The 27,673-nt window shown below is 44.6% G+C and overlaps 1 long non-coding RNA gene across 1 annotated transcript; it reads right to left on the bottom strand.

The window, feature by feature from the left end:
* Positions 1-6,645: 6,645 nt before the first annotated feature.
* On the bottom strand, positions 6,646-27,511 carry LOC132825910 (uncharacterized). Its single transcript, XR_009645824.1, has 3 exons — positions 27,266-27,511; positions 16,174-16,258; positions 6,646-6,811 (listed from the first exon to the last, which is right to left on the bottom strand). It is a non-coding gene; the product is annotated as an uncharacterized LOC132825910 (long non-coding RNA).
* Between the last annotated feature and the right edge of the window lie 162 nt (positions 27,512-27,673).

Raw genomic sequence — 27,673 nt, 5'->3', positions numbered from 1 at the left:
CTACATGCATGAGGTTCTATGAGTGAATTACCTGATTAGGTCCACATCTTCCTGCTCTTTCTCCACAGCCCTCTGAGCCTTTCCTTTGCAAGTGTATACACAATTTCAGTTCACCAAAAAAATAAATTTCACTGATCTCTTAAAGAGATGGGAAATGGTGGTGTAATGGTAATGTCACTGAGCTAGTAACCCAGAGGCCTGGCCAAATGCTCCAGGGATATGGATTTAAACCATTCACGACAATTGGTGGGATTTAAATTTAGGGGGTCATGGTGGCTCAGCGGTTAACACTGCTACCTCACAGCACCAAGGACCCGGATTCAATTCCCGCCTCAAGCAACTGTCTGTGTGAAGTTTGCAAATTCTCCCTGTGTCTGCGTGGGTGTCCTCGGGGTACTCCAGTTTCCTCTCACAATCCAAAGATGTGCAGGTTAGGTGAATTGGCCTTTCTAAATTGCCCATACTGTTAGGTACATTAATCAGGTGTAAATGTAGGGAAATGGGTCTAGGTGAGTTACTCTTTGGAGGGTTGGTGTGGACTTGTTGGGCCAAAGAGCCTGTTTCCACACTGTAGGAAATCTAATCTTTAATTCTTCTGCAAGTTATCTTAAATCCATGTCCTCCAGTTAATCACCTACCAAACAGCAGAAAACGGCTTGGGCCTGCCAATTGTTATCAAAACCATCCATGAAAGAATGTAATGCATTATTATTTACATCAACTCCATCACCTATAAGACTAATTATCTGAAGTTCAACAAGACAAATTACAATGGACAAATCTGGGTGGGGATTGGAAAAATAGCATGTACCGTAGAGTAACATTCTGCAGAGAGAGTCAAACGTTCTCATAGTTTATGAGTTAATCACAGCAACCCATCAGATTTACAGCACACCAGACTCCTCATATCTGGCCATCGGAATTTTGCATCTCAGCAACACATCTGACAGTGGATCGAGAGTGTGGTGCTGGAAAAGCACAGCAGGTCAGGCAGCATCCAAGGGGCAGGAGAATGGACGTTTCAGGCATAAGCTCTTCACCAGGAATTGATACAGTTCCTGATGAAGAGCTTATGCCCGAAACGTCCATTCTCTTGCTCCTCGGATGCTTCCTGACCTGCTGCGCTTTTCCAGCACCACACTCGCGACTCTGATCTCCAGCAGCTGCAGTCCACACTTTCTTCTACCTGACAGCAGGCATACACTGGGGTACCTACAAGGCAAGCAAGGAAACAAGCCCTTATGGCACCAAGAAAGCCCTCAGGTCCCCATGAGCTTAGTCAGCTGGATAAAGTCGCCATAGTCCCAGAAGCTCTCTTGTTAGTGAGGGACAACTGATGGTGGTTTAATCCGAGGGTCACAAAACCTCAGGTGAGGGCGAAGGTCGAAAAGGTTGGACATTCATGGTAACTCAGTCAGTGGCAAGAATCGACCCTGCGCTGTTAGCTTCATTCAATATTGCAAGACAGCCAAATAGCCAACTGAGCTAACCAGCTCTTAGACGCCAAGCCAGCTAACCTATACTTCAGAACACTGTCAACAGTCTGGGTTCAATTAGGCAGACTTCGGACCTACCTCCTTCTCCTGCCCTTGAGTGTGGAAAGTAAAGTTGAGCTACTGCTAGCACATTAATAAGTGTCAATAAAGGATCAGCAGACAACAAGCCAAAGAGCCAACTTTGTGCAGAGCAACACAGGGAACGGAATCTCCCCATTCAGGGGGTACACATGATACTGGCTGCAGCACTGAACCACATTGGAAACGAGAGTCTTCAGCTCAATTCCTGACCCGTGCCAGGGTATTGCTGAGAACCAGCATTTGCCCTCAGGGCAGCCAAGAGCATTGGGAGCAGCAAGAGGCCATTCAGTCCCTCAACCTTTCTTCCATCCAAATATATGCAGGTTAGGTGGATTGGCCATGCTAAATTGCCCCACAGTGTCTGGGAGAAGCAGGTTAGGTGGATTGGTTATGCTAAATTGCCCCATAGTGTCTGGGAGAAGCAAGTTAGGTGGATTGGCCATGCTAAATTGTCCCACAAGCATCTGGGAGAAGCAGGTTAGGTGGATTGGCCATGCTAAATTGCCCCACAGTGTCTGGGAGATGCAGGTTAGGTGGATTGGCCATGCTAAATTGTCCCATAGTATCTGGGGATGTGCAGGTTCGGTGGATTAACCATGGGAAATGCAGGGTGAAAGGGATAGCATGGGGTTGGGTCTGGGTGGGATGTTCTTTGGAGGGTCAGTGTAGACTCTGTGGGCGGAATGGCCTGCTTACTCACTGTAGGAATCGTTTGATTCTATAAATATTTAAGCAGATCATGGCCTACTCTTTGGTTCCACAATTTCTTTACTAACAAAATGTATCGCGCTCAGTTTCCAAAACGCCAACTGTCCCAGCATCTGTAGTCTTTTGTCTAAAACGAGAGGACTTAGGGGTCCCATTCCTTACCATCAATAACTGACTCTTGGTAAACCGTGCAAGTGTGGGCGGCAGATGAGGACTGAGTTCAGCTTCATGTTGCCTGTAGCTAAAAAGCCTAGTCCACAATTGTTTAGGTCCCCGACAGTACGTACAAAGGTCACAAACCTGGATGCTCAATAAGGGGCCCATGGGAACCATTACTAGAGCATTTAGATAACCCCTTTGCCTCCTGGCAATGAGTATCGGAAAATTCCTAACACTAAAGCGACTGGAACCTCTTGGTTTGTTTATTTACATCAAGGGGATCAGTGTACTGAACAACAACGTCACTCTTAGAGGATACCAGTTTAGTTGTGCAGACAGAAAAGTTGCAGTCTGGTATCAGTGCAGTCATTACAGAATGGTACTATTTCAATCAAGATAACAGGCAATACAGGATTTAACCCCTGGTGCTTGTTCTGCTGTACATTAAGAACAGGACTGATCTGGTTATGGTGTCAACGCCAGCTTCCTGTCTGCATTCCACACCACTCCATTTAGAATCCCTACAGTGTGGAAACTGGCCAGTCAGCCAATCGAGTCTGCACCGCCCCACCAAAAAGCATTGCACCCAGGCCCACCCCCTATCCCCATAAACACCATGGCCAACCCACCCAACGTGCACACCCCTGGACACTATGGGGCAATTTAGCATGGCCAATCCATCTAATCTGCACAGCTTTGGACTGTGGGAGAAAACTTACACAGACACGGGGAGAACGTGCAAACTTCACACGGACAGACAGTTGCCCAAGGGTGGAATCGAACCCTGGTCCCTGGTGTTGTGAGGCAACAATGCTAACCACAACTGAGCCACTGTGCCACTTCCTGGTCCACTAATAACCTACTTTAACACTGCCTTGAATAAATTCAATGACCTAGCCTCCACTGAAGAGAATTCCACAGACTAATGGCCCCCTGAGAGGAAAGAAGTCTCCTAATTCAGTGAAGGATGAAAGGGGATCTGATTGAAACTTACAGAATACTGAAAGGCCTGGACAGAGTAGATGTTGGGAAGATGTTCCCAGTGGTAGGAGAGGCGAGGAGGGCACAGCCTTAGAGTAAAGGGAAGACCTTTTAGAATGGAGATAAGGAGAAACCTCTTCAGCCAGAGAGTGGGGAATCTATGGAATTCATTAACACAGAAAGCTGTGGAGGCCAGGTCATTGAGTATATTTAAAACAGAAATAGCAAAGTTCTTGATTGCCAAGGGGATCAAAGGTTATGTGGAGAAAGCAAGAAAATGGGACTGAAAATCCTACCAGCCAGGATTGAATGGTGGAGCAGATTTGATGGGCCGAATGGCCTAATTTCTGCTCCTGTGTCTTACGGTCTTAAATAGGGAGACCTCTTCTTCTTAAGCAGTGACCTCTTCTCCCAGTATCCACCTCATCCGGTCCCCTCCAGATCTTTTATGTTAATAATTATGGGAGTCTGTGACATAGCAGTAACATGACTATACGAGTAATCCAGAGTCCCCAGTGTACTGCAGACAGGAGTTCAAATCCCAGCATAGTCAATAATGAAATGTGAATTCAATAAAAATCTGCTCCTGACTGCTTTTGTCTAAATCCCTCTACAGACTCTGTCTCTAACTCACTCTCTACTGGAGATACATCAGGCCTGTTGATCAGAAGCTGCAGGTCTGGACAATGGGTTCAATACCCAGTCTGACTGAAAGCTGTAACATATTGCTGCTAATCTCAGCTCCGTTCAACCTTGGTAAGTTGCTTATTGAAAAAAATAAGCTGAATGAATGAGACTGAAGCTGCATTTTTATTTCAGTGGAGACTCAAAGGGTAGCATGGAATGCCCTGCCAGTAACAGTGGTGGACTCTCCCTCTTTATGGGCATTTAAACGGGCATTGGATAGGCATATGGAGGATAGTGGGCTAGTGTAGGTTAGGTGGGCTTGGATCGGCGCAACATCAAGGGCCAAAGGGCCTGTACTGCGCTGTATTTTCTATGTTCTATGTTCTAGCTAACAATCAAAAGGAGCAAAACATTATGAAGCAATATCTGCAGTGACCCGCCTGGTTTGGGATTACTAATTCTAGAGGCATCACTTTCTACCTAATTACATTGTCTCATTGCAGTGAGTCAGATCTACTCATTGCTGATTTTGGACTGCAAAATATTACATTTTATAACAATACCCTGAAAATACCAGGAATGTAAGCTGTATTAATTAGAGGTAATACAACGACAGTAAAGAAGTAGGGACATAAATAACACAAGATTAGAAACAGAATTCACACTGATAGTGTGATTGATCCATTTCAACTCAAACAGGAATGCACCACTGATCACCAAACAGAAGAAAGGTCTTGGAAAAATAATTCTAGATGCAAAATGCAAACTGAGTAAAAGAACAAAGAACGATAATCGTGGGAGATTTTAACCACCCCCCCAAATAAAACAAGAACAAGAGGTGGTGAAAGGGGTAGATGAAATAATCTTTTAACAAACTGAACTGAACTCCTTTCTTACCTGGTTTATACAAATCCCAGCGAGAGAGAGAGACTGGTAAATCTGGAAAATTAACCAGATGGGAGAAGGACCTCTCCAGGAGTATCTAGGCAATAGTGATCACAACATAATAAGCCTTGAGATAGCGACTGAGAAGAACATACCGTATGACAGAGACCAGAGTAATAAACCAGAATAGAGATGACTTTAAAATTTAAGAATACAACTCGAGGAAATAAACTGGAGTGCGCAGTGACAAGAAACAGAACAGCAGTCGAAAACACCCAGAATTTACAAACAGATAAAAGGCAAACTACTTTGATGGAACCTACAGTGTGTGCTTCAGCGCTCAACATACTGAAACAGTTAAAGCCTCTGCTTCCCTGGTGCAACAGTTCCAACCTCCTTGCATCAATTTCTGACAAGTTCTGTACTGAGTGCAACTGCCCTAACGTTCTGTAAACACTACACCCAATGTCAATCTGTTATTGCCATGTTATCATATTCCTTTGACATCAGCGTGCATACAGATCTGATTATTGAGAAGCTTTCGTGATTTTACCACATTAAACCAAAAGGGACTGGGGCTGAAATAGAGGAAGTGCTGGGTAAGCTCAGCAGGTCGGACAGCATCAATGGATAGAGAAAAGAGTTAATATTTTGGGTTCGATAATGATACTTGTTCCGAATAAGAGTCATACTTCCAAAGAATCGTAGCTCAGAAGAGGAGTTATTCTGTTCATGAACTTAAACGGTTTTTCCCTCCACAGCTACTCCAGCACTTTCTGTCTTTATTTCAAATTCCCAGCATCCAAGGTAATTAGCTTGTAATCCAAGCTAACCCTGATTAGACGATAATGAAATATCCTTCTCCGGATTCCTTCCTGATGCTTCTGACCTACTTCTATTGTAACACATTTAGGTGATACAGATGATGAGCAAAAAATACACTACAGCATTTTTAAAAACAGTCACATTTAACTTGTTTCAATACAGCTAACACAGTTAACATCTAAGCACAATGTGGTGACTGCTGTGTACAAAGATAGAGAGTGAAAAACAAACATACCTAGAATATTACTATTCAGCAGTTTAATAATAGTGGCTCCCACACCTGACCCCACTTTCTTTCTCAGCTTGACTTTAATAATATTCTAGTCAAATCAACATCAACAACTTGACAAAGGCTGAGCAAAACTTTTTCAAGTTTCAACCACATTGGCACTTCTCTAATCACTCATCCCAAACCTCAGGCCCTCTCGCATTAACCCAGAAATCCCAGCATTTTCATAGCTCTGCTGACCTGTATGAATGCATTAACATTTAGCAATACCCACACATTCATACCTACCCCCTAACCCGTGTTCGTTCACTAGGAACCTATTATACCAGTCTGCTTCTTGGAACTATCGACCTCAAATGCACCATGGGAGGTGCCGGTGTCAGACTGGGGTGGACGAGGTCAGAAGTCACATGACACCAGGTTATAGTTCAACAGGTTTATTTGAAATCATAAGCTTTTGGAGTGCTGCTCCTTTGTCAGATAAAGTGCCATTTCACCTGACAAAGGAGCAGTGCTCCGAAAGCTTGTGATTTCAAATAAACCTGTTGGACTATAACCTGGCGTCATTTGACTTCTGACTCAAGTGCACAGGTTAGCTCCCTGCCCTCTACAAATCTGAGCATTATGAGCTTCATCTCGGACAGTGGTCGCTCATTGCTGTGCCATTCACACCTCCTTTGGGCCCTGTCCCTTTGTCCCTTCTATCGTCGCGGTCTCCCATCTCACAAGACCAGGGGGTCACACTGGGCTCTTCAACTCAATGTAAAGCATCGACAAGTGGTGCTCAGGAAGACACATCTGTGTTCTTTTATGACAGCAACTGACGGATAAATTTAGCACACCAGGAAATGTTACTGTGTTCTTGTTGGAAATAATGCACTGGGAATCTCTACATCCACCTGAGGGGCTGCAGACAGAGCCTCAGTTTAATGTCACATCTGAATGATGGTATCACCAATCTCATACAGGAAGGGCAGTCCTACCAATATTGCCTGTGTGAATCCACTGGGAGGAAAAACGCACCCACACCAGCATCTTCGACCAGGCAAAATTCCCCAACATCAAGGCACTGAACCCCCTCGATCTGCTGCAATAGGCCAGGCACATTGTCCACATGACCAGCACAAGACTCCCCAAGCAGGTGCTCTACTCCCAGTACCGAAACAGCAGGCGAGCCCCAGGTGGGACAGAGGAAGCGCCTCAAGGATGCCCACAAGGCCTCACTGGGCAAGTGCAATGTTCCCACAGAGACCTGGGAAACACTGCCCCAAGACCGTCCAAAGTGGGAGCGGAGAAAAAGTGGAATCCTGCACAAACAGCGTAAGGAATGCGTTGCCACATCTACACCCCAGCCACTCCTTCCTGTGATCACCACCTGCCCGAAGTGTGATAGAGTCTGCGGTAGCCCCATGGATCTGTACAATTGCCTACAGACTCATCCTAAGAGTGGAAGAGAGTCATCCTCGTCTATAGGGACCACCGGTGATGACAACGATGCTTTATTTTCCCTGTGAAGAGTCACAGATGCACAGCACGGACACAGACCCTTCGGTCCAACTTGTCCATGCTGACCAGATATCCTAACCTAATCTAGTCCCATTTGCCAGCATTTGGCCCGCATACCACTAAACCCTTCCTATTTATATACCCATCCAGATGGATTTTAAATGCTGTAATTGTACCAGCCTCCACCACTTCCTCTGGCAGTTAACTCCATACACAGACCACCCTCTGCGTGAAAAAGTTGCCCCTTAGGTCTCTTTTATATCTTTCCCTTCTCACCCTAAACCTATGTCCTCTAGTTCTGGACTCCCCCACCACACTGGTTTTGAAATGTTAACTCAATCTCTCTCTCTCACACAACAGACGTTGCTGGACCCGGTGAGTTTCTCCGGAATTCTCTGTGCTCGTTATGAAGAGAAACAAAATTGTCAAAAGAGATTTCAGCACTCGAAGAGTTAAGATGTAAAAAGCACCATGTTAAACTTGTCAAACAACTGCCTGCAGTGATCTAGAATTCTCTTCTGTATGCTTTAAGTATGTGGAAGGTTCGATCTATTTCACTTTCAGTCCTGCAGAGAGCAGGCTTTATTATATAGCAATGTGGGGAGTAAGTGATTGCTGTGGGAGTAATGTGCTGACAGACTGAAACCTGGCCCACGCAGCAGTCAATCCTAAGTGTGAGATGATTCATTCCAGACAACATCCAAGTTGTCCCTGGTACCAAAAAAAAAACCATTACCAAGGGCAAAAGTGATCAGCACCCGCCACACGGATGGCAGCCACGAAGGGCATCAATGCATTGTTTCGTCTCTTCGCTCACCATCCCTCCTTCTTTCTTTTCTCTTGCTCCTCCACCTCCTTTGTCCATTGGGAAAAAAAAATTACATACCAGACACTTGTGAGCTTGCAATTCCAGAACACGCTCAGGTCTGTGGGAGAGTTGGCAAGCTCATGTCCTGCACTTCCTACGTCTGTTACTGTGACTAGAATTCCTTTCTCGTGCCATATAATCACAACAATGTCACACGCTCTCTTCCCCTTCCCCATACAGTCTGTTGTGAAAACTCTCTCCTTGTTTTACTCATCAGCAAACGTCACCTTGTAAGATGGCAGCCAGCATTGTGAACAAGAGAAAGACGACATCAATCGCTTTTGTCCTCAAGCTATCCAAACCTAATCCCCCTCTGCTGATCGGTTCCTATACAATGTCAAACTATTCTTTGATCAAGCAAATATCTAGTGAGTCGTGAACAGATGCACGCAACACCAGGTTACAGTCCAACAGGTTTAATTAGAAGCACTAGCTTTCGGAGCATCACTCCTTCATCAGGTGGTTGTGGAGTACACAATTGTAAGGCACAGAATTTATAGCAAAAGTTTACAGTGTGATGTAACTGAAATTATACATTGAAAAACACCTTGATTGTTTGTTAAGTCTCTCATCGGTTAGAATGACCCATACCCATAGGGAGGGCCTCAATCAGGACCTTGGGTTCATGTCACACTACAGGTGACCATCATTGCACTACACACACACACACTCCGACACCTCTACAGGCATGCGCACGCGCACACACACACACTCCTATACACAGTCACGCACACAGACACCACAAACATACCTACAGACACACACACTCCGACACGCACACTCTCACACACTTAAACCACTTTACACTCACACACACATACACTCTCTCATAGACACTCACAAACACCCACCACACACACACACACACACACACGTTTGTGGGGTGAATTTGTACTTGCAAAGTTACACTGTACTTTGCTCAAAATCTGCATGAATCCATGTCAGACTCTGTTAACTCACTTTTTAAATTAGAATCAGTCTAAACATTATGGCACAGAGAACACAGGAGGCTAACACCTTCAACATCTCAACATCTCACTGAGCTGACACCAATTAGAGTGATAGAGTCATAGAAATGTACAGCATGGAAACAGAAACTTCAGTCCAACCTGTCCATGCCAACCAGATATCCCAACCCAATCTAGTCCCACCTGCCAGTGCCCAGCCCATATCCCTCCAAACCCTTCCTATTCATATACCCATCCAAATGCCTCTTAAATGTTGCAATTGTACCAGCCTCCACCACTTCCTCTGGCAGCTCATTCCATACACGTACCACCTTCTGTGTGAAAAAGTTGCCCCTTAGGTCTCTTTTATATCTTTCCCCTCTCACCCTAAACCTATGCCCTCTAGTTCTGGACTCCCCGACTCTAAGGAAAAGACTTTGTCTATTTATCCTATCCATGCTCCTCATAATTTTGTAAACCTCTATAAGGTCACCCCTCAGCCTCCGACGCTCCAGGGAAAACTGCCCCAGCCTATTCAGCATCTCCCTGTAGCTCAAATCCTCCAACCCTGGCAACATCCTTGTAAATCTTTTCTGAACCCTTTCAAATTTCACATCTTTCTGATAGGAATTGTCACAATTAACTTGAGAATGTAATTTTTAAAAAATGTTTTGTGATTTACACATGAAAGAAGTGAAACTATCATGGTCATTCTAACAGACGAGAGACTTAGCAAACAATCAAGGTATTTTTCAATATATAATTTCAGTTATATCACAGTGTGAACTTTTGCTATAAATTCTGTGCTTTACTCCACAACCACCTGATGAAGGAGCGGACCTCTGAAAGCTAATGCTTCCAATTAAACCTGATGGACTGTTACCTGGTGTTGTGAGATTTCTAACTTTGTCCATCCCAGCCCAACACTGGCATCTCCACATCAAGCATATACAGTAACAAGTGTCTTATACAGGCTCAACATCACTTCCTTGTTCTCTACACCCCTGTTAATGAAGCCAAGGATACCACATTTTACTTAGAGCTTTCTCTACCTGCCATCTCCACTGATCCGAGCATCTGTACACCCAGGTTCTTGCACCCCCTTTAAATTTGTACCCACTTTTGAACATGCAAATACTCCTTGTGTGAGTAGAGAATACCAGAACCACCCTAAATACTGCAGCTATAATCACAGGAGACAGATCACCGTTAACAACAGAATTATTTTTCCCGCACAGCATCTTAGACTTCAAGATGGTGTTTACAAAATTCATCGAAATATAAATCGTAGAAACACACAAGAGGAAGCTAGTTAGTCCATCATACTTTAGTAGCCTGGTGTTCTTAATCTTGTTGCATTGCTAAAGAGTTTTTACAGATTCTGAAGTAAAGAAAACACTGACTTTTTTGAAGAAACATCTTACTGTGACTTCATCTTACCACAGGGCTGCAAGAAATACCACCATTACACTATACTGCATCATTTCTACAATGAGAAATACCATCCCATTAGCAGTAACATTTAATTGGTGGATCTCAATAAAACATATTGGATTCTTAAGGGGCTTGACAGGGTAAATGCTGAGAGGCTGTTTCCCTCTTGGGGGAGTGTGGGATCAGGGGGCACAATCTCAGAGTAAAGGGGCACCAAGGAGGAAATTCTTCTCTCAGAGGGTTGAAGGTCTTTGGAACTTGTTGCTACAGACAGCTGTGGGGCAATACTCTTGTGTATAATTAAGTCTGAGATAGATGGTCTCTTAATCAGAAGGGGAATCAAGGATTACAGGGAAAGGACAGGAAGGTGGACATGAGTCATCTCAGATCAACCATGATCACACTGAGTAGTGGAGCAGGCTTGAGGGGCCAAGTGGCCTACTCCTGTTCCTATTTCCCATGGTCTTAACCCCTAATACTACATGCATGAGGTTCTATGAGTGAATTACCTGATTAGGTCCACATCTTCCTGCTCTTTCTCCACAGCCCTCTGAGCCTTTCCTTTGCAAGTGTATACACAATTTCAGTTCACCAAAAAAATAAATTTCACTGATCTCTTAAAGAGATGGGAAATGGTGGTGTAATGGTAATGTCACTGAGCTAGTAACCCAGAGGCCTGGCCAAATGCTCCAGGGATATGGATTTAAACCATTCACGACAATTGGTGGGATTTAAATTTAGGGGGTCATGGTGGCTCAGCGGTTAACACTGCTACCTCACAGCACCAAGGACCCGGATTCAATTCCCGCCTCAAGCAACTGTCTGTGTGAAGTTTGCAAATTCTCCCTGTGTCTGCGTGGGTGTCCTCGGGGTACTCCAGTTTCCTCTCACAATCCAAAGATGTGCAGGTTAGGTGAATTGGCCTTTCTAAATTGCCCATACTGTTAGGTACATTAATCAGGTGTAAATGTAGGGAAATGGGTCTAGGTGAGTTACTCTTTGGAGGGTTGGTGTGGACTTGTTGGGCCAAAGAGCCTGTTTCCACACTGTAGGAAATCTAATCTTTAATTCTTCTGCAAGTTATCTTAAATCCATGTCCTCCAGTTAATCACCTACCAAACAGCAGAAAACGGCTTGGGCCTGCCAATTGTTATCAAAACCATCCATGAAAGAATGTAATGCATTATTATTTACATCAACTCCATCACCTATAAGACTAATTATCTGAAGTTCAACAAGACAAATTACAATGGACAAATCTGGGTGGGGATTGGAAAAATAGCATGTACCGTAGAGTAACATTCTGCAGAGAGAGTCAAACGTTCTCATAGTTTATGAGTTAATCACAGCAACCCATCAGATTTACAGCACACCAGACTCCTCATATCTGGCCATCGGAATTTTGCATCTCAGCAACACATCTGACAGTGGATCGAGAGTGTGGTGCTGGAAAAGCACAGCAGGTCAGGCAGCATCCAAGGGGCAGGAGAATGGACGTTTCAGGCATAAGCTCTTCACCAGGAATTGATACAGTTCCTGATGAAGAGCTTATGCCCGAAACGTCCATTCTCTTGCTCCTCGGATGCTTCCTGACCTGCTGCGCTTTTCCAGCACCACACTCGCGACTCTGATCTCCAGCAGCTGCAGTCCACACTTTCTTCTACCTGACAGCAGGCATACACTGGGGTACCTACAAGGCAAGCAAGGAAACAAGCCCTTATGGCACCAAGAAAGCCCTCAGGTCCCCATGAGCTTAGTCAGCTGGATAAAGTCGCCATAGTCCCAGAAGCTCTCTTGTTAGTGAGGGACAACTGATGGTGGTTTAATCCGAGGGTCACAAAACCTCAGGTGAGGGCGAAGGTCGAAAAGGTTGGACATTCATGGTAACTCAGTCAGTGGCAAGAATCGACCCTGCGCTGTTAGCTTCATTCAATATTGCAAGACAGCCAAATAGCCAACTGAGCTAACCAGCTCTTAGACGCCAAGCCAGCTAACCTATACTTCAGAACACTGTCAACAGTCTGGGTTCAATTAGGCAGACTTCGGACCTACCTCCTTCTCCTGCCCTTGAGTGTGGAAAGTAAAGTTGAGCTACTGCTAGCACATTAATAAGTGTCAATAAAGGATCAGCAGACAACAAGCCAAAGAGCCAACTTTGTGCAGAGCAACACAGGGAACGGAATCTCCCCATTCAGGGGGTACACATGATACTGGCTGCAGCACTGAACCACATTGGAAACGAGAGTCTTCAGCTCAATTCCTGACCCGTGCCAGGGTATTGCTGAGAACCAGCATTTGCCCTCAGGGCAGCCAAGAGCATTGGGAGCAGCAAGAGGCCATTCAGTCCCTCAACCTTTCTTCCATCCAAATATATGCAGGTTAGGTGGATTGGCCATGCTAAATTGCCCCACAGTGTCTGGGAGAAGCAGGTTAGGTGGATTGGTTATGCTAAATTGCCCCATAGTGTCTGGGAGAAGCAAGTTAGGTGGATTGGCCATGCTAAATTGTCCCACAAGCATCTGGGAGAAGCAGGTTAGGTGGATTGGCCATGCTAAATTGCCCCACAGTGTCTGGGAGATGCAGGTTAGGTGGATTGGCCATGCTAAATTGTCCCATAGTATCTGGGGATGTGCAGGTTCGGTGGATTAACCATGGGAAATGCAGGGTGAAAGGGATAGCATGGGGTTGGGTCTGGGTGGGATGTTCTTTGGAGGGTCAGTGTAGACTCTGTGGGCGGAATGGCCTGCTTACTCACTGTAGGAATCGTTTGATTCTATAAATATTTAAGCAGATCATGGCCTACTCTTTGGTTCCACAATTTCTTTACTAACAAAATGTATCGCGCTCAGTTTCCAAAACGCCAACTGTCCCAGCATCTGTAGTCTTTTGTCTAAAACGAGAGGACTTAGGGGTCCCATTCCTTACCATCAATAACTGACTCTTGGTAAACCGTGCAAGTGTGGGCGGCAGATGAGGACTGAGTTCAGCTTCATGTTGCCTGTAGCTAAAAAGCCTAGTCCACAATTGTTTAGGTCCCCGACAGTACGTACAAAGGTCACAAACCTGGATGCTCAATAAGGGGCCCATGGGAACCATTACTAGAGCATTTAGATAACCCCTTTGCCTCCTGGCAATGAGTATCGGAAAATTCCTAACACTAAAGCGACTGGAACCTCTTGGTTTGTTTATTTACATCAAGGGGATCAGTGTACTGAACAACAACGTCACTCTTAGAGGATACCAGTTTAGTTGTGCAGACAGAAAAGTTGCAGTCTGGTATCAGTGCAGTCATTACAGAATGGTACTATTTCAATCAAGATAACAGGCAATACAGGATTTAACCCCTGGTGCTTGTTCTGCTGTACATTAAGAACAGGACTGATCTGGTTATGGTGTCAACGCCAGCTTCCTGTCTGCATTCCACACCACTCCATTTAGAATCCCTACAGTGTGGAAACTGGCCAGTCAGCCAATCGAGTCTGCACCGCCCCACCAAAAAGCATTGCACCCAGGCCCACCCCCTATCCCCATAAACACCATGGCCAACCCACCCAACGTGCACACCCCTGGACACTATGGGGCAATTTAGCATGGCCAATCCATCTAATCTGCACAGCTTTGGACTGTGGGAGAAAACTTACACAGACACGGGGAGAACGTGCAAACTTCACACGGACAGACAGTTGCCCAAGGGTGGAATCGAACCCTGGTCCCTGGTGTTGTGAGGCAACAATGCTAACCACAACTGAGCCACTGTGCCACTTCCTGGTCCACTAATAACCTACTTTAACACTGCCTTGAATAAATTCAATGACCTAGCCTCCACTGAAGAGAATTCCACAGACTAATGGCCCCCTGAGAGGAAAGAAGTCTCCTAATTCAGTGAAGGATGAAAGGGGATCTGATTGAAACTTACAGAATACTGAAAGGCCTGGACAGAGTAGATGTTGGGAAGATGTTCCCAGTGGTAGGAGAGGCGAGGAGGGCACAGCCTTAGAGTAAAGGGAAGACCTTTTAGAATGGAGATAAGGAGAAACCTCTTCAGCCAGAGAGTGGGGAATCTATGGAATTCATTAACACAGAAAGCTGTGGAGGCCAGGTCATTGAGTATATTTAAAACAGAAATAGCAAAGTTCTTGATTGCCAAGGGGATCAAAGGTTATGTGGAGAAAGCAAGAAAATGGGACTGAAAATCCTACCAGCCAGGATTGAATGGTGGAGCAGATTTGATGGGCCGAATGGCCTAATTTCTGCTCCTGTGTCTTACGGTCTTAAATAGGGAGACCTCTTCTTCTTAAGCAGTGACCTCTTCTCCCAGTATCCACCTCATCCGGTCCCCTCCAGATCTTTTATGTTAATAATTATGGGAGTCTGTGACATAGCAGTAACATGACTATACGAGTAATCCAGAGTCCCCAGTGTACTGCAGACAGGAGTTCAAATCCCAGCATAGTCAATAATGAAATGTGAATTCAATAAAAATCTGCTCCTGACTGCTTTTGTCTAAATCCCTCTACAGACTCTGTCTCTAACTCACTCTCTACTGGAGATACATCAGGCCTGTTGATCAGAAGCTGCAGGTCTGGACAATGGGTTCAATACCCAGTCTGACTGAAAGCTGTAACATATTGCTGCTAATCTCAGCTCCGTTCAACCTTGGTAAGTTGCTTATTGAAAAAAATAAGCTGAATGAATGAGACTGAAGCTGCATTTTTATTTCAGTGGAGACTCAAAGGGTAGCATGGAATGCCCTGCCAGTAACAGTGGTGGACTCTCCCTCTTTATGGGCATTTAAACGGGCATTGGATAGGCATATGGAGGATAGTGGGCTAGTGTAGGTTAGGTGGGCTTGGATCGGCGCAACATCAAGGGCCAAAGGGCCTGTACTGCGCTGTATTTTCTATGTTCTATGTTCTAGCTAACAATCAAAAGGAGCAAAACATTATGAAGCAATATCTGCAGTGACCCGCCTGGTTTGGGATTACTAATTCTAGAGGCATCACTTTCTACCTAATTACATTGTCTCATTGCAGTGAGTCAGATCTACTCATTGCTGATTTTGGACTGCAAAATATTACATTTTATAACAATACCCTGAAAATACCAGGAATGTAAGCTGTATTAATTAGAGGTAATACAACGACAGTAAAGAAGTAGGGACATAAATAACACAAGATTAGAAACAGAATTCACACTGATAGTGTGATTGATCCATTTCAACTCAAACAGGAATGCACCACTGATCACCAAACAGAAGAAAGGTCTTGGAAAAATAATTCTAGATGCAAAATGCAAACTGAGTAAAAGAACAAAGAACGATAATCGTGGGAGATTTTAACCACCCCCCCAAATAAAACAAGAACAAGAGGTGGTGAAAGGGGTAGATGAAATAATCTTTTAACAAACTGAACTGAACTCCTTTCTTACCTGGTTTATACAAATCCCAGCGAGAGAGAGAGACTGGTAAATCTGGAAAATTAACCAGATGGGAGAAGGACCTCTCCAGGAGTATCTAGGCAATAGTGATCACAACATAATAAGCCTTGAGATAGCGACTGAGAAGAACATACCGTATGACAGAGACCAGAGTAATAAACCAGAATAGAGATGACTTTAAAATTTAAGAATACAACTCGAGGAAATAAACTGGAGTGCGCAGTGACAAGAAACAGAACAGCAGTCGAAAACACCCAGAATTTACAAACAGATAAAAGGCAAACTACTTTGATGGAACCTACAGTGTGTGCTTCAGCGCTCAACATACTGAAACAGTTAAAGCCTCTGCTTCCCTGGTGCAACAGTTCCAACCTCCTTGCATCAATTTCTGACAAGTTCTGTACTGAGTGCAACTGCCCTAACGTTCTGTAAACACTACACCCAATGTCAATCTGTTATTGCCATGTTATCATATTCCTTTGACATCAGCGTGCATACAGATCTGATTATTGAGAAGCTTTCGTGATTTTACCACATTAAACCAAAAGGGACTGGGGCTGAAATAGAGGAAGTGCTGGGTAAGCTCAGCAGGTCGGACAGCATCAATGGATAGAGAAAAGAGTTAATATTTTGGGTTCGATAATGATACTTGTTCCGAATAAGAGTCATACTTCCAAAGAATCGTAGCTCAGAAGAGGAGTTATTCTGTTCATGAACTTAAACGGTTTTTCCCTCCACAGCTACTCCAGCACTTTCTGTCTTTATTTCAAATTCCCAGCATCCAAGGTAATTAGCTTGTAATCCAAGCTAACCCTGATTAGACGATAATGAAATATCCTTCTCCGGATTCCTTCCTGATGCTTCTGACCTACTTCTATTGTAACACATTTAGGTGATACAGATGATGAGCAAAAAATACACTACAGCATTTTTAAAAACAGTCACATTTAACTTGTTTCAATACAGCTAACACAGTTAACATCTAAGCACAATGTGGTGACTGCTGTGTACAAAGATAGAGAGTGAAAAACAAACATACCTAGAATATTACTATTCAGCAGTTTAATAATAGTGGCTCCCACACCTGACCCCACTTTCTTTCTCAGCTTGACTTTAATAATATTCTAGTCAAATCAACATCAACAACTTGACAAAGGCTGAGCAAAACTTTTTCAAGTTTCAACCACATTGGCACTTCTCTAATCACTCATCCCAAACCTCAGGCCCTCTCGCATTAACCCAGAAATCCCAGCATTTTCATAGCTCTGCTGACCTGTATGAATGCATTAACATTTAGCAATACCCACACATTCATACCTACCCCCTAACCCGTGTTCGTTCACTAGGAACCTATTATACCAGTCTGCTTCTTGGAACTATCGACCTCAAATGCACCATGGGAGGTGCCGGTGTCAGACTGGGGTGGACGAGGTCAGAAGTCACATGACACCAGGTTATAGTTCAACAGGTTTATTTGAAATCATAAGCTTTTGGAGTGCTGCTCCTTTGTCAGATAAAGTGCCATTTCACCTGACAAAGGAGCAGTGCTCCGAAAGCTTGTGATTTCAAATAAACCTGTTGGACTATAACCTGGCGTCATTTGACTTCTGACTCAAGTGCACAGGTTAGCTCCCTGCCCTCTACAAATCTGGCTCCACTGGGTTCTTCCTAATGGCAGAATGTGGTTCTTCACCCAGTCAGCCCCCTGACAGCAGCAACCAGTCCTTCATCAGATCAATCCCTGACTGCAGGCATCAAGTTCCCATCCCAACTGAAGCCTACCTGACGATAAGGCTCACGCAAAGTGAAAGCTAGGGACAGGAGTAAACTTGCAGCTGACGAGGAGCTTCTGTTAATGAGTGAAAGACCTCGTGCTAGTGCATTAGGCATGCTCATGTGACACAGTCACCACTACTTTCCTTTTTATGAAGTGCTTCAAGACATTTCAACATGTTATTTAAATGCAAACTTTCTTTCATATACATCAACAATTATTTCAATACAATCAATAACCGAGATCTCCAATCTTATTTTCTTCTGGTTAATAAGCAGGCTGTGTGCATTTATTGCAAACAAACTTTGATGAAAGCAGCCAACATCAAAGCACCCCCCTCCCTCCCCCAGTAATGCTCTCCAACCTCTTCCATCAGGCACAATCCACAGAAGCTTGATCACAGGCACCAACAGGTTCTAGAACAGCTTCTTCCTTGCTGTTATTAGACTGATGAAGGAACTCTCTAATTTCAAATAAAGTTGATCTTGCTCACGATCTTCTTTGTGCACCTCCTGAGCAGTGTAACCTGTGTGTCTTGCTCTGTCTAAGCACCCTTTGATCTCTTATGTCCTTGCTTGCTATGATTTGCCTGCACTGCTCGCAAAACAAAACCTTTCACTGTACTGAGGTACATGTGACAACAATAGATCACATCAAATCAAACTGTAAAGTCAACACTCTTAATAATCACCCATATGCTAGTTCCATCCACCGTGACTTTGATAAGGTCGTTCTTCCATCTCTCTTTATTCTCAATTTGTGGTAACCAATATTCAGGTTGCAAACTTTCAATTTAAGCCACTCTTTCCCAGGAGCACATGTTTATGGAGCTCTTACCCTCGTCAGACCTTCCTCATGTTTCAAAAACTTTTAAGACCCCAAACTTGCCACCGCTGTAGCTTTCTGACTGTGCATTATTTTATCTTATTATTCTTTGGCAGCTTCTCCCAGCTCTCAAAAATGAATTTTAAAATGCTGAAGCACAATAGTTTTATTGCTGACCGTGGGAGACACCTCAACACAGTGCCAAATCGCACAAGCCAGCCATCTTCAGCTCACTGCAGACAGTGCCTGCTCACGTCATGAGAAATACAAACTGTCAAATACAGGAGTCAATTATACTACTGGTAATGGATGGTATCACCACTTCTCTTGTACAAACCCTTACCCAGACCAGTTTGGATTGCAAAGTTGGCAGTTCTGCAGAATATAAAACCGAACTGCAGCTGTGGGTGTGCAAGTTAAAAAACAGTCACAGCAGAGAAAATGCCCATCAGATTTGCATAAACTGTTGGCTTGAGCAATCTAACATTAAATCTGACTGCTCTGATTTATCCCCACAGCCGTGTGTTCACTATTCCGTTTCAAGCAGTTAGCTCATTTTTCCTTCAGATGGACAATGGTCAATGCTTCACCCAGACCCTGTCCCAAAGTATTACAGTATTACATTTCATTCAACTTTTCAAGAAAATCTACCAGCTTCTGTATCTTCATTCAAAACAAAAACATTTTCATTTGATATGCAATTTGCTCCTTTAAGCTTTTGATGCAGTATCCTATTGGGCTCAAGATCACTTTTTGGCTGGTTCCCTGCCTGTCAAAGACCCTGTGAATTTCCTGTTTTCCTTGTTGGTGGAATATCAGCGTCATTTTATCATTCATCCCGAATTACCTAGAGGGTAGTTGGAACAGTACACCATAGTTCAAGCCCCTCAGCCCTTCATGTTGTGCTGACCTTTTATCCTACTTTAGGATCAGACGAACCTACATACCCGACATCTTGCTATCAGCCATGTGCCTATCCAAGAGTCGCTTAAGTGTCCCAAATGTATCTGACTCTACTACCACCGCTGGCAGTGCATTCCACGCACCTATTACTGTCCATGTAAAGAACCAATCTCTGACAGTTAAGAGTTAGCTATGTGGGTCATGCAGTCACCTGTAAGCCACTCTAGGTCAAGGACAGCAGATTTCATTCCCTAATGGGCATCTGTGAACCAGATGGGGTTCCTATGTCAACAGCAGGCCATTAAGTTGACATTTTAATTCCAGATTTCATTGTATTCCGATTTCACCATCTACCACAGTGGGACTTAAACCCATGTGCCCAGAACATTTAGCTGGGGCTCTGCATTAGTAGTCCAGTGATAATACAGCGCAATTCCCTAAATGTATTCATCAACAATTCCTTCATCAGAACTATATTTGAATCTATTTAAAGTCAATTATTGCCAGTAAGTCATTTAGCTTGCCTAACTGAGTGTTACCCTCAGATTTGAAGGCATTTCTCATTAAAGCCAAAATAGAAAGGGTTTTTTTCGAAGTAAGATTGGGGTTTTTGAGATTGCTTGAAAAGTTCCGTTGAGTACACGACAAGTCCACAGGTAAATGGAAAGCACCCAGCAGGACAGTGAAATGGTAGCAACCCAACTACAAAATGGCTCCACAAAGATGGATCTCCATCTGGCAGATTTCTTTCCCTCAAGGAGGCTAGTAATCAGATGGGTTTTCCAACAATCAACAATGGATTCATAGTCATCATCAGACTCTTTATTCCAGATTCTTTTTTATTGGATTCAAATTCCACCATCTGCTGTGACAGGATTTGAACGCAGATCCCTGGAACATCACTGGATTAATAATCCACCGATAATACCACTGCAGAGGAGGACTTTAGATTAGATTCCCTACAGTGTGGAAACAGGCCTTTCGGCCCAACCAGTCCACACCGACCGTCCGAAGAGTAACCCACCCAGACCCATTGCCCTTTGACTAATGCACCTAACATTATGGGCAATTTAGCATGGCCAATTCACCTGACTTGCACATCTTTGGACTGTGGGAGGAAACCGGAGCAACCGGAGGAAACCCACGCAGATATGGGGAGAATTTAGTCTTGTGTTTTAATAAAGAACACCACCTGAGTGGTTAGAGGACAACTGTGCTAAAATACAATTGTGTACACTACAGAGATTACCCTTAACAGGCACATAAGCATCTCCATTACTGTGTGAAAGTGTTCCCAATAATACCAGGTTATTGATATGTTAATTGCTGCACTTTTTGCAGAGTCAAATTGATTAACTGTCTTTCCAGAACTAAAGAGAAAATTGGGATAGTTATCTTTCTTGACATCACAAAGCACTTGACCACGAATGAAGTATACTGGAAGTGTAGTCGCTGTTGTAATGCAGGGAAATACAGCAGCCAATCTGCATGTAACAAACTCCCATGGGGAAAAAAAACAGTCAATAAATAATCAACTAATCGCATCTAATGATATTGGTTAAGAGTAATGTGTTAGCCAGGCACTATGAAAACTCCCTTTTTTTATTCAGTCATATGATGTGGGCATCATAGACCAAGTCAGCCTTTAATGCCCATCCCAAATTGCCCTTGGGGGCAGTTAAGAGTCAACCACATCACTGTGGGTCTGGAGTCATACGTAGGCCAGACCAGTTAAGGGTGGCAGATTTCTTTCCCTCAAGGAGGCTAGTAATCAGATGGGTTTTCCAACAATCAACAATGGATTCATAGTCATCATCAGACTCTTAATTCCAGATTCTTTTTTATTGGATTCAAATTCCACCATCTGCTGTGACAGGATTTGAACGCAGATCACCGGGACATCACTGGATTAATAATCCAGCGATAATACCACTAAGCCACCATCTCCCCCACCTCGCCTGATGCTCTTCAAAAAGATTCCTGAGATCTCTTACAGCCACTCAAGAAAGCAGACCAGACCTTGGTTTAACGCCACTTTTGAAAGCGAGCACCTTTAACAGTTCATCACAGAGATAATTGGGCAGCATGGCAGCTCAGTGGTTAGCACTGCTGCCTCACAGCACTGGGGTCCCAGCTTTGATTCCAGCCTCAGGTGACTGTCTGTGTGGAGTTTGCATGTTCTCCCTATGTCTGCGTGGGTTTCCTCCTGTTGCTCCGGTTTCTTCCCACAGTCCAAAGATGTGCAGGTCAGATGGATTGGCCATGCTAAATTCCCCATAGTGTTAGGTGCATTAGTCACAGGGAAACGGGTCTGGGTGGGTTACTCTTCGGAGGGTCGGTGTGGACTTGTTGGCCCGAAGGGCCTGTTTCCAATCTTAGGGAATCTAATCTAATCTTAATAAATGTGCTGCTATCCTGACCTTTTGCCTCAGAGTCCAGAGGGCTACCAACTCAGCCAAGTTTTTCAACTACAGAAGTTGCACAGATCCATCCAATTAAAAAAAACATTATTTATTTCTACATTTCTAGAACAGGAGCCCTACTTTAGCAAAATGCTCACTCAAGTGATCGAAGCCATTATACAGAGCGGATATTGGTAATATGCCAAAGATGCCCTGACATCCACTGTTCTCTATGAAGTCAGCCAAGTTGTTAATTGTTGGGTTTAAGTGGAAGTCATGTGCTCCATTCCCACGATGCCTGGCAACTTCAATTCCAAAACTTCAAATGCTAAATGAAGCCTCACATACGTGATCACTAAACAAACATCAATCCCAGCCAAATTCGATCTCCCGGGGTGAAGTGGTTCACAAAATTAATCTGAAAGAGGCTGAGAGCGCCAGGACTGAATCATATGAACCAGATTCTGATGAGTTTAAAACTACTGATGAATGATGGAATGTGCCCTTCTGATTCTGACAACACTTAGGAAATATAAACGCAGAAATCTGAACATAGGCTGGTGTTCACTGTCATGTTCCGGAGATGTGGAGTTTCCTCCACTCTCTCAGATTCTGCATGAATCCATGTAAGATTCTGTTAACTCATTTTTTTAGATTAGAACCAGTCTAAACAGTATGGCACACAGGGGGCTAACACCTTGAACAGCTTATCTGGGCTGACACCAATTGTTAAAATTAACTTGAGGGAGATCCAAGATGGCGGCGACTCAGCAAGTCTGAGTTTACAGTGCTCTTCCCAAAACCTGGGTAAAGTGAGTTACTCATCCCCACCACACTTACCAAACCACCCAAAAAAATTTTCTAACCTTAATTAGCTGCTTACTATTATATTTAAGCAGTTTAATATTAAGTGGATAATGAGTAAACCAAAGGGATCCCGCAGCTCTCAGAAAACAAAGACCCCTCCCCCACCCTCCTCTCCTCCTCCTGCTGCAGCTGATGTAAAAACAGGCCTTGAAGAGATGATTGCCAGGCTGGAAACGACACTCGTCAATTTCATCGCAGAATCCAGACAGAGATGGAATGCATTCGAAGAAAAGCTACAAAAGTACAGCCAGGCTCTAGAGGAATTACAGGGCCGAGTGAAGGGGGCGGAGCTAAAGGCCACGACCTCCGAGGCTGCAGCACAAACAGCTGCAGAACAGGTGCGAGCTCTGGAGCAGAGAGTCCGGGCCTTTGAAATCTACATGGATGACCTGGATAATAGAAATCGGAGAAAGAATATCCGTCTTCTGGGCCTCCCTGAACAAGAAGAGAAGGGACAGTTAGCAGTATTTCTGGAGCGATGGCTGCCCCAGCTTTTAAACCTGGGGGCTGAAACTGACCGGGTAAGGGTGGAGTGGGCCTACCGGGTCGCAGTACGCGGATCTGGCCCAAACCAGCGCCCACGCCCGGTCCTGTTCCGGCTGCAGAGTTATAGGGAGAGGCAGATACTCCTGGATGCCTCCAGAAATCTTGGAAAGGATCCTAAAGCTATGATTCATGAAGGATCCAAGATTATGTTATTTCAGGACTTCTCCCCGGCTTTGGCACGAAGGAGGAAGGCGTTTGATGAGGTGAAGAAATGTCTAAGGAACTTAAATATTCAATACACCTTACGCTACCCAGCGACGTTATGCTTTAACCACGAAGGATCCGAGTATAATTTTAGATCACCAGAAGAGGCTAAGGAACTTTTAGACTCGTTTAAATAAATCGTAAGAGACAATTTATGTTGGCTTGCCTCTTCCACACTCCGTGGGGAGAAATGGATACTTTACTCTACTTTACTTTTGCTTCTGGGACCAGGGTTGTCTTCCCTTGCTATTTTATGTTATTATACTTAACTGTAATTTGTTGGAGTTGTAATTTTATAGTTATGTGTGTTTGTACGTGGTATTGATGCTATCAGATATACTCAGGTATGGGTGGGGAGGGGTGGGGGTGGGGCGCTCACTGTTAACTCTAGCTCGGTATTATATCTAAATCCTATTAAGGAGCGCCCGGTTCAAGGGTGGGACACTGTTTGGGAGAGGATATGGTGGACCTTTAGAAAGGAAGTAAGGCCCCCTGAGAACAAGGGGGAGGATCTCCATTCAAACATGTTTTTTTTTGTTCTTATTGTTTGGAAATAGTTTCCTTTTTATTATACTGTTATGAGTGTATTAGAGAACATTTTCTCTTGTTTGAAGGATGTAAGTGACTCAACTATACACTCTGGATAATTGTGGATTAGATTAGTAGTCAACTGAGTTTCATTGTTTTTCTTTCTTCTTTAGTATCATTCCTTTGAATTTTGATGATTATATATTTAAGATCTATTTTTATATTAATGTTTGTGCTTGAAAGTTCTGTTTATTTTTGTAAATCTGTCAAAATATTAAATTTCTAATAAAAATATCTTTAAAAAAAAAATTAACTTGAGAATGTCACTTATTTTAAAAAGTTCTGTAATTTACATATGAAAGAAGTGAAACTAACATGGTCACTCTAACAGATGAGAGACTTAACAAACAATCAAGGTATTTTTCAATGTATAATTTCAGTTCCATCACACTGTAAACTTTTGCTGTAAATTCTGTGTCTTACAATCGTGCCCTCCACAACCACCTGATGAAAGAGCAGCGCTCTGAAAGCTAGTGCTTCCAATTAAACCTGTTGGACTATAACCTGGTGCTGTGCGATTTTTGATTTTGTACATCCCAGTCCAACACCAGCATTTCCAAATCATTCTCAGATTCTCTATTCCTTACTGTTCTACCTGTGAAAAGTCTGTTATAAATACGCACACATCTGCTGGGCACTTCATTCACCCTCATGATACCTGTCATTTAATCATTTTGTACTCTCAGCCCACTTACCTCCTTATTAACTGTTCAGCTGGACCATAGAACCCTTATGTTGCAGATAGAGTGCCCATTGGCTCTGCATCGACCCTCTAAAAAGCATCCCATCCAGACACACCCAATCCCCTTCACCCCACATTTCCCAAGGCCAATCCACCTCGCCTGCACATCCCTGGACACTATGGGTAATTTTACAAGGTCAATATACCTAGCCTGCACATCCCTGGACATTCTGGGTAATTTTGCACACTGCTAAGCATATTAACCTGCACATCTGTGGGAGGAACCAGAGTACCCAAAGAAAACCCACACAGACACAGGGAGAACATGCAAACTCCTCACAGACAGTCACCCAAGGCTGGAATCGAACCAAGATTCCCAGCGTTCAGAAGCAGCGGTGCTAACCACTGTACTACCCATTTTCCCTTTCTAATCAAAACTGACCTGGAAATGTAACCTTTGTGTTTCTCTGTCCCCAGATGTTGTCTGACTGCTTGACAGTTTCTACCAACTTCTCTTTAAATACCAAAATTAAAGTCTTACCCTTTACTCTGATAAATATCAATACAGTTACAGTGTTGAACTTGACACTATCTGCGTCTGCTCCCTCCCCGGGTAACTCTAGTGTAGAATAGCCCTAAGTGCTCACCTGCCTGCTGCACAACTTCAGGCTGCGATCACATAGTGTGCTGGAGGCAGAACAGCATTGAGATGATCTGAGGGAGTGAAACCTGACCAAATGAGAGAGACAGCAACATGAAGGTATGTTGGTGGAGGAGATGAAATATTTTGGCCAGTGCTAATCCGAAACAGAAACACTGGTATAAAGTGGCAGAACCAAATAGCTGTCTCAGTGCTGCAGAACTCCAATCTGTGTAGCAAAATTTACAGAAACATTATAAATAGGTGCAGAATTAGGTCATTTGGCCTCTCATTCTATTAGCCAATAAAAATCAAGACTAACGTGATCTTCACTTTCCTGCTGGTCCCCCATAACCGAGATCCCATTATCCATTAGCAATCTGTCAAACTCAGCCTTGAGTGTATTTACTGTCCTTGCCTCCATCATTCTCTGTGGAAAAGGAGTCCAAACTAGCAAACTTCTGAATGACAAATCCCTTCTTTTTTGAATTGATGTGAAAATTGAGACCTTCGTAAACAATTTCCATCGACACTTGCCCTTGAAACCTGTTCAACCACTCAATAAAATCATGGCTAATTTAGTTGCGCCTTCAAATTCACATTCCTGTCAATCCAGTCATAATTCTTGTTAGTCAAGAATCTACCTACCTCAGCCTTACAAATGTTTCACAGCTCTATCGCCACCACACTCTGGGATCAGGCTTATGATGCTCAGAGAAGAAAATAAATTTGTCTCCTGGAATGCTGACCCCACATACCACTGGACCTGGAACGCTGACCCTCCACCTCCACACCTCCCTCCTTCCCACCCACACCACCGGATATGGAACGCTGACCCCCCCCACCACTCCCCAGTCCCCCCCACCCGGAACCCTGACATTACCCATCCCACATCCGGAACCCTGACATTAACTGCAACCGCCCACCCCAGCCCCCCTATCCGGAACCCTGACATAACCTCCACCCTCAGCCCCCCCATCCAGAACCCAGACAATACCCTCCCCACCTCCCCCTCCCATCCGGAACCCTGACATTACACCTCCCCCACCCTTCATCCAGAACCCTGACATTACACCTCCCCCACCCTTCATCCAGAACCCTGACATAACCCCCCCCACAATCTCCCCTCCCATCCGGAACCCTGGTATAACTCTTTCCCCCCGCAACCCCAACCCCCATCCGGAACCCTGACATTACCCCCCACTCCCCACAGCCCCTCCCCATCCGGAACCCTGACATTACCCCCCTCCACCCCCAGCCCCCCATCCAGAACCCTGACATTACCCCCCTCCACCCCCAGCCCCCCATCCAGAACCCTGACATCACCCGCCCAACGCCTCACCCCCAGCCAGAAAGCTGACATTAGTCCCCCCTCCTCATCTCCACCCCCATCCACAACCCTGACATTACACCCCCTCAGACCCCCAACATCCGGAACCCTGACATTGCAACCCCTGCCCCCCCCCCCCCCCCCCACAACACTCCACCCCTTACCCCCTCTATCTGGAATCCTGACCCCATTTCCCACCCCCATGATCTGGAACACTGTTCCCTTCCCTCCCCCCTCTATCTGGAGCACTGACCCCATTTCCCACCCCCACCCCTGTGCCGTTCCGTGCCACCTCCCCCCCCCAACGGGGATTGTTCCTTACCAGTAATGGGTTCGCGGAGTCCCCCGGGGCCGGGTTACAATGTATCCACTTGCTCCCCTGCCTCGGGCCGCTCTCACACTGTATCCACCCGAGGGTTACACTGTATCCACCCGGGGGTTACACTGTATCCACCCGGGGGTTACACTGTATCCACCCGAGGGTTACACTGTATCCACCCGAGGGTTACACTGTATCCCCCTTCCCAGACCCAGCCACACACCATCCACCCCGACTGACGGAACAGACCCTGGGAGCGCGCGTCTGCTTATCGGGGGCGCGCACGCACTGGGCAGCGTGACCTGAGAACGGCGTTGCTTCTCCAATTCTTTTCCAGGCCAGCGGGAGTTCCTTAAAATAAACATTCTTTTCCCAGGATAACTGTCGCACATATAGCTTTATGTTTTATCT

The sequence above is a fragment of the Hemiscyllium ocellatum genome, chromosome 21 (genome assembly GCF_020745735.1).
Source record: "Hemiscyllium ocellatum isolate sHemOce1 chromosome 21, sHemOce1.pat.X.cur, whole genome shotgun sequence".
In the NCBI taxonomy this organism is placed as follows: domain Eukaryota; kingdom Metazoa; phylum Chordata; class Chondrichthyes; order Orectolobiformes; family Hemiscylliidae; genus Hemiscyllium; species Hemiscyllium ocellatum.
The sequence above is the reverse complement of the archived record's forward strand: the minus strand, read 5'-3'. Positions and strand labels throughout refer to the sequence as shown.